The sequence below is a fragment of the Phalangium opilio genome, unplaced genomic scaffold (genome assembly GCF_054372755.1).
Source record: "Phalangium opilio isolate 3A_F unplaced genomic scaffold, DU_Popi_V2 ptg000061l_1, whole genome shotgun sequence".
In the NCBI taxonomy this organism is placed as follows: Eukaryota; Metazoa; Arthropoda; class Arachnida; order Opiliones; family Phalangiidae; genus Phalangium; species Phalangium opilio.
Window position 1 is genome coordinate 4135366 of NW_028324178.1, and position 7239 is coordinate 4142604.

The 7239-nt window shown below is 41.2% G+C and overlaps 1 non-coding gene across 1 annotated transcript; it reads right to left on the reverse strand.

The window, feature by feature from the left end:
• Positions 1-1628: 1628 nt before the first annotated feature.
• Positions 1629-1750, reverse strand: TRNAL-CAA (transfer RNA leucine (anticodon CAA)). Its single transcript has 2 exons — positions 1713-1750; positions 1629-1674 (listed from the first exon to the last, which is right to left on the reverse strand). It is a non-coding gene; the product is annotated as a tRNA-Leu (tRNA).
• Between the last annotated feature and the right edge of the window lie 5489 nt (positions 1751-7239).

Here is a 7239-nt window from a genome sequence, read left to right on the forward strand (position 1 = left end):
TGAAACTGAGCCCCTTGAGTCTGGCGCCTTAGACCGCTCGGCCCCCCCGACTTGGATTCATTCAATTGGGACGTTTTATAAATTACATCTCTTCCAGTTAATTTCATAAAACATATCGTGTCAGAAGTGGGATTCGAACCCAGGCCCTCATTCGAGGGCCAGAATACACAGATTCACGTTGTGAACGAAGGAAACTGAGCTCCTTGAGTCTGGCGCCTTAGACCACTCGGCCACCCTAACTTGGATTCATTCAATTGGGACGTTTTATAAATGACATCTATTCTAGTTAATTTCATAAAACATATCGTGTCAGATGTGGGATTCGAACCCACGCCCTCATACGACGACCAGAACACACAGATTCACGTCGTGAACGAAAGAAACTAAGCCCCTTGCATCTTGCGCCTTAGACCGCTCGGCCATCCTGACTTGGATTCATTCAATTGGGACGTTTTATGGATTCCATCTCTTCCAGTTAATTTCATAAAACATATCGTGTCAGAAGTGGGATTCGAACCCACGCCCTCATACGAGGACCAGAATACACAGATTCACGTTGTGAACGAAGGAAACTGAGCCCCTTGAGTCTGGCGCCTTAGACCGCTCGGCCATCCTGATTTGGATTCATTCAATTGGGTCGTTTTATAAATTACATCTCTTCCAGTTAATTTCATAAAACATATCGTGTCAGAAGTGGGATTCGAACCCACGCTCTCATACGAGGACCAGAATACACAGATTCACGTTGCGAACGATGGAAACTGAGTCCCTTGAGTCTGGCGCCTTAGACCGCTCGGCCACCCCGACTTGGATTCATTCAATTGCGACGTTTTATAAATTACATCTCTTCCAGTTAATTTCATAAAACATATCGTGTCAGAAGTGGGATTCGAACCCAGGCCCTCATTCGAGGGCCAGAATACACAGATTCACGTTGTGAACGAATGAAACTGAGCCCCTTGAGTCAGGCGCCTTAGACCACTCGGCCACCCCGACTTGGATTCATTCAATTGGGACGTTTTATAAATTACATCTCTTCCAGTTAATTTCATAAAACATATCGTGTCAGAATTGGGATTCGAATTCAGACCCTCATTCGAGGGCCAGAATACATAGATACACATCGGGAAGGAATGAAACTAAGCCTTTCGAGTCTGGCGCATAAGACCACTCGGCCATCCTGACATGGTTTTATCTAGTTAGGACGATTTGAATTACATCTCTTCCAGTTATTTTCATAAAACATATCGTATCAGAAGTGGGATTCAAACCCATGCCCTCATACGAGGACCAGAATACACAGATTCACGTTGTGAACGAAGGAAACAGAGCCCCTTGAGTCTGGCGCCTTAGACCGCTCGGCCACCCCGACTTGGATTCATTCAATTGGGACGTTTTATAAATTACATCTCTTCCAGTTAATTTCATAAAACATATCGTGTCAGAAGTGGGATTCGAACCCAGGCCCTCATTCGAGGGCCAGAATACACAGATTCACGTTGTGAACGAAGGAAACTGAGCCCCTTGAGTCTGGCGCCTTAGACCACTCGGCCACCCTAACTTGGATTCGTTCAATTGGGATGTTTTATAAATTACATCTATTCTAGTTAATTTCATAAAACATATCGTGTCAGAAGTGGGATTCGAACCCACGCCCTCATACGAGGACCAGAATACACAGATTCACATTGCGAACGAAGGAATCTGAGCCCCTTGAGTCTGGCGCCTTAGACCACTCGGCCACCCCGACTTGGATTCATTCAATTGGGACGTTTTATAAATTACATCTCTTCCAGTTAATTTCATAAAACATATCGTGTCAGAATTGGGATTCGAATTCAGACCCTCATTCGAGGGCCAGAATACACAGATACACATCGGGAAGGAATGAAACTAAGCCTTTCGAGTCTGGCGCATAAGACCACTCGGCCATCCTGACATGGTTTTTACCTCTCCGTGTGACGTAGTCCAGGAGAGGTTCTGTAACGGCCGTGTCTGTGTGTGTGTCTGTGTGTCTGTCCGTTGTTACACCCACGTGACCGCGTTCGCAGTTTGCGTATCGGAGCAAACGTGTTCCCAATTTCCGGACCGCATTGACAGGTCACAGAAATTTAGAAAATTGTATTTCTCTCCGTTGGCTACTCTTTACTTGAGTTCTCACACCACCATGTTTAGTCTTCGTCCATCCCACATGGACACCAGTCTTTACATACTGGCTTCTAATCACCACCATCTTTTGGTCTTCGTGCATTCCACTTGGACACCAGACTGTACATACTGGCTTCTAATCACCACCATCTTCTGGTCTTTGTCCATCCCACTTGGACACCAGTCTGTACATACTGGCTTCTAATCACCACCATCTTCTGGTCTTTGTCCATCCCACTTGGACACCAGTCTGTACATACTGGCTCCTAAACACCACCATCCACTGGTCTTCCGTCTACTCCACATAGACACCAATCTGTATCATTGGCTTCTACTCCATTATCATCGTTTGGTTTTAGGATATACGCGGCGATCAGCTAGGGTTACGAGAAACGTCTAGCCTCCCTAAGGTGGGATCGCCACCAAAGGTTTTCGCAATTGCGCTTTTTCCTTACTATTATACTGGAATCGAATCGTATATATACCCCAAAATTTGAAGAAAGCGGGAAGAGGGGTACCCTTCACTTTAAACTTCAATATTAGCAAAGTTTGAGATGATAATAGGTATAACTTTATTTTAAACGATTTAACTATTATTAATGTTAATTATTGAAGATTAAAATAATTAAAAATAATTATATTTATTTAAATATTAAAGATAAACCTCTCGTGCAAAGAGAGAGATTATCATCGCCTCCTATATCTACCTAGGCCCGTGCATGCGATATATTTCCTTCATTGCCTCCAATATCTATCAAGGCCCGTGCATTGTGAAATATTTCATTCATTGCCTCCTATATCCATCAAGGCCCGTGCATTGCGATATATTTTTCAAAACAACAACCAAAATGGGAAGCTCCTCTCAGAAACATAATAATTTCTTTTCTCTGTATATGAAATGAAAATATGGATAATATTGCGTTCCTTCTTTAATGGTATCAAAAGTGGATGAGAGGAAAAGTATGAAAATGGCCAAAAGTCGCGAGTCGTCTGAGTTTCGCCTTAGTTGACCGTTTTATTGGCGTAGCTATACTGGGCCTGTTCACTCCCTTAAAATAGGTCTTGTGTTAATTCGCGGTTACGCGGTTACTGCCGTCTGCTACTGTGTATGCTAGAATTTCCTCGACTTGTGTTAGTAGTCAGGACAGAGTAGCTGGTAATATTTTGAATGGTATTTGAAGGTATAATATGGATTTTAGTAAGGTTAGTGAAGCCCAAAAAAACAAATCTCGGTAATTTAGCTATAGCGCGAGCAGCTTGCGTCGTGATGCGCGTGATCAAGTGGGCTATGGTTAAACCAAGGAGCATTAATGTCTGAACTACTTTCAGTCGCGAGTTTGCAAGTCCATCAGTCACTAGTGGGCTAAATAGTTATTGGCGAAACTTTGATGTCCGCTTTTTTCAACACAGGCTCTATGGCCATTGTCATACTTTCCCTCTCATCCACATTTGATGGTATCAATCCTTGCCTGTCTATTAATATTTTACGTAGGAGTACTACGTTTTTAGCGAAGTCTAGAGAGGATAAACATAAGCGAGATTGTTTCGGAAAAAAAATACTGCTTCCATTAAAGGGTTTATACTCCTTGTTACTGTTAAATAGAGTAATCATGATAAAAGCTTAAAAAATTACGAGAGGACAGACCTTTTTTATCCTCTTTTTTTATTCTTAATAAGACTATAAAACATTTATTTTGTATCAAAAAATATTTTTTGGTGCTAAGATTGCTTTAAAAAAATCCAAATTGGTAAAATAGACAAATGATATTTTTCAAATCTAATGAGATAACGCCCACCTAGTTGAAAATTGCCATTTTTTATACGCGGCTGCCATTCTTATTGAGAATTTCGATGCTAGTAGGTTGTCAATTAAACTACCGGTATATTATTGTTGTTGGAAATTGGATATTAAGTCAAATTAAGTGGTTGTGTTTGCCGCTTCTTTTTGTGAGTATTTGATTTTTGTATGTAAAATGGAGGAAGATTATGTTGAGAGTAAAGATGAAATGCGGAAGCGCAAAGCGCGGGAAAGGATGAGGGCAAAAAGATCAGACCCTGAGTTTAAGAAGAGAGAAAATGAAAGGAGAAGAGTTCTAGCAGCTCAGAAAAAAGCTAAGGTTGAATGTACAGGTTCTAGTACGTCTAGTCCTTGTACTAGTTTGCCCATTACTTCTATTGCGCCGTCAGTTTGCCACGATGGTAGTAAGGTTGAAGGTACGGTTTCTAGTATTTCTAGTCCTAATTTGTTTGTTGGTTCTATTGCGCCGCCAGTTGGCCACAGTAGAATGAAGGTTAATGTATTAGACGGAAGTCGAAGTGAAGTTGCTGAAAACGTAGCGTTAATTACTGCCGACGAAGCGATGAATTTAGTTAGTAATATTTCAGATAGGTCTGTAATGGTAGCGAACGATGAACAAGTACCTTCTACGTCTCATGGTAATGTTTATCCGTTAGAGAGAATGAGAGTTTTGAGGCAGAATGAAGAGTATAGAATGAAGGAGGCGCGATCAATGGCGAAAAAGCGGGAGAATGAGGCTTATCGTGAAAGGGAAAATCAGGTTGGCATACTTACCAAGAGAGTTAAAAGGTTTAATGAGTGGTATAGAGCAAGCGAACGAGTAAAAGACCAGATGAGTAAGGCTAGTAAACGCCAAGATGCAGAGTACGTTGAAGCTGAACGTGTTAGAAATCAGTTGGGTATGGCTAGTAAACGCCAAGATTCAGAGTACGTTGAAGCTGAACACGTTTGAAATCAGTTGAGTAAGGCTAGTAAACGCCAAGATGCAGAGTACGTTGAAGCTGAACGTATTAGAAATCAGTTGGGTATGGCTAGTAAACGCCAAGATGCAGAGTACGTTGAAGCTGAACGTGTTAGAAATCAGTTGGGTATGGCTAGTAAACGCCAAGATGCAGAGTACGTTGAAGCTGAACGTGTTAGAAATCAGTTGGGTAAGGCTAGTAAACGCCAAGATGCAGAGTACGTTGAAGCTGAACGTGTGAGAAATCAGTTGGGTATGGCTAGTAAACGCCAAGATGCAGAGTACGTTGAAGCTGAACGTGTTAGAAATCAGTTGAGTAAGGCTAGTAAACGCCAAGATGCAGAGTACGTTGAAGCTGAACGTGTTAGAAATCAGTTGGGTATGGCTAGTAAATGCCAAGATGCAGAGTACGTTGAAGCTGAACGTGTTAGAAATCAGTTGAGTATGGCTGCCAGTCGTGCAAATGTGGAGTTTAGGAACCCTGAACGTTCTAGGAATAGATTGTCTGTGGCAGAAAGTAGAACAGATCCTGTGTTTATAGAGCAGACGTATTTTGAAAGCATAAAAGAAGGTCCAACGTGGCCATGTGAAGGGTGTTCAAATCTTTTTTTTTAAAGCATCGGGTAGCTTAGTTCAGTCTAGAGTGTTTTTGGCAGTTCCTGGGATTCACGGTCGTGAATTGGGTGACAAAGTATTTTTATGTAGTGCTTGTAATAAAGCTGTCAAGAAGAACGAAATCCCCAAGTTTTCCAGAGAAAATGGATTTGAATTTCCTGAAGTTCCGTCAGAACTAGTTAATTTGTCTAATTTGGAGGAAAGGATGATTTCACCACGAATACCTTTTATGCAAATAAGAAGGTTGGGTTGTGATCAACAAAGGGGGATTAAGGGAAACGTGGTCAACGTTCCTATAAATGTCGAGTCTAAAGTGTCAGTGTTACCACGGTTACCTCGTGAAACAGATACTGTTCAAATTGAGTTTATGAGGAGAATGCAATATAACACACCATATTTGTATGAAACTGTTAGGCCTAAAAAAATGCACGAAGCTCTTAAGGTTTTGGTGAAAACACCGTTGTATATTAAGCATGGAATATCTGTAAGAGTCGATATATTGGATCCAATTCCAGAAGAACTTGAATTTATTGTTGACGAAAATGACCGTCAGTTAAATCAAGATGATATATTAAGGGAAAACCCAGTAGGGTCAGTGAATTTAGCGAACGAAAATGATACCGAGGATATGTGGAATGAAGTCAATGAAGCTAACGAAGTTAATTTATTACCAGTTGGGAATCAAGACACGTTGTTAGTGTCATTGTCCGATTTCCTTCCGACTAACACCATGCATGTTAAGTTTGCTCCTGGTGAAGGTCAAACGCCAATGTCTTTGCTCTATGACGAGGACGCTGAGGAATTGTCATTCCCCAGTATTTATGTCGGTCAGAAGAGAAACCTTAAGGTGAAAGGCAGGTTTGGGGATATTGCCAAGTGGGAGTTTCGTAATGTTGATCGACGTTGTGCCGAGAATGTCTCAAAATTGTTTTACGCTTTTGTTAAGTTGGAAACAATGAAAGTTAGTGAATCTATACAAGTGTGTATGAGAAAAACCAAGAGAAAAGATGGTTCTAATTACACTGCTGGGTTTTTATCGTCTGCTGGTGCACTCGATTCAATTGTTAAGCAGGATGATGGTTTTAGAGTATTAGAAAATTTGCAGTCCTCGCCTTCATATTGGCAGCATAGGCAGAAAGAGTTAATGGCTATGATTAGGCAGCTTGGTACGGCTACCTTTTTTATAACGTTTTCAGCTGCGGAAGGCAAATGGCCTGAGCTTTTGAACATACTGAGAGTGACCTCAGGTCAAGAACGCTTAGCGGATGATGAAATTAGGAATTTAAGTTTTTCGGAAAAGGCCAAGTTGATTCAGAATGATCCTGTTACTTGTGCTAGATATTTTGACCACCGTTTTCGGGCTCTGCTTAAAGCTTTGCAAAAACTAGGTCCCCTTGGTGTTATTGAAGATTATTACTTTAGAGTTGAAATACAGCAAAGGGGGTCTCCCCATCAACATGGGTTGATATGGATTAAAGATGCCCCTAAGCTCAAAGATGATTTGTCGAATGTTAAAGAGGTAGAGGACTTTATTGATAAAGTTATTTCTTGCGCTGGTAAATTGAACGATGATAATGGGGATTTGTTAACGTCTTTGCAAATGCACAAGCATACGACAACGTGTAAGAAAAAGGTAAATAACAGTTCAGTTTGTCGTTTTGGAATTCCATTTCCTCCCATGCCTAGAACTATTGTTTATGATCCGAGTTTAAGAGAA